Below are 508 nucleotides of genomic sequence, written 5' to 3' on the forward strand. Positions count from 1 at the left end.
AAGCTTAGAGTGGAAGTCCAAACCTTCAGACAGAAGGAAGGAGAATCCCTCTATGAAGCTTGGGAAAGATACAAACAATTGATCAGAAAGTGTCCCTCTGATATGCTTTCTGAATGGAGCATCATAGGCATTTTCTATGATGGTCTGTCTGAACTGTCTAAGATGTCTTTGGATAGCTCTGCTGGAGGATCTCTTCATCTGAAGAAGATGCCTACAGAAGCTCAAGAGCTGATTGAAATGGTTGCAAATAACCAATTCATGTACACTTCTGAAAGGAATCCTGTGAACAATGGGACTAATCAGAAGAAAGGAGTTCTTGAGATTGATACTCTGAATGACATATTGGCTTAGAACAAAATATTGACTCGCAAGTCAATTTGATTTCTCAAAGTCTGTCTGGAATGCAAAATGCACCAGGTAGTACTAAGGAAGCTTCATCTGAAGAAGAAGCTTCTGATCCTGAGAAAACCCTTCAATGGAAGAGGTGAATTACATGGGAGAACCCTAT

At 40.2% G+C, this 508-nt stretch overlaps 1 non-coding gene across 1 annotated transcript; it reads right to left on the reverse strand.

Moving 5' to 3' along the window:
* Positions 1 to 108, reverse strand: LOC127746438 (small nucleolar RNA R71). The gene has a single exon (XR_008008057.1). It is a non-coding gene; the product is annotated as a small nucleolar RNA R71 (small nucleolar RNA).
* Between the last annotated feature and the right edge of the window lie 400 nt (positions 109 to 508).

Source organism: Arachis duranensis, chromosome 3, assembly GCF_000817695.3.
Source record: "Arachis duranensis cultivar V14167 chromosome 3, aradu.V14167.gnm2.J7QH, whole genome shotgun sequence".
Lineage (NCBI taxonomy): Eukaryota > Viridiplantae > Streptophyta > Magnoliopsida > Fabales > Fabaceae > Arachis > Arachis duranensis.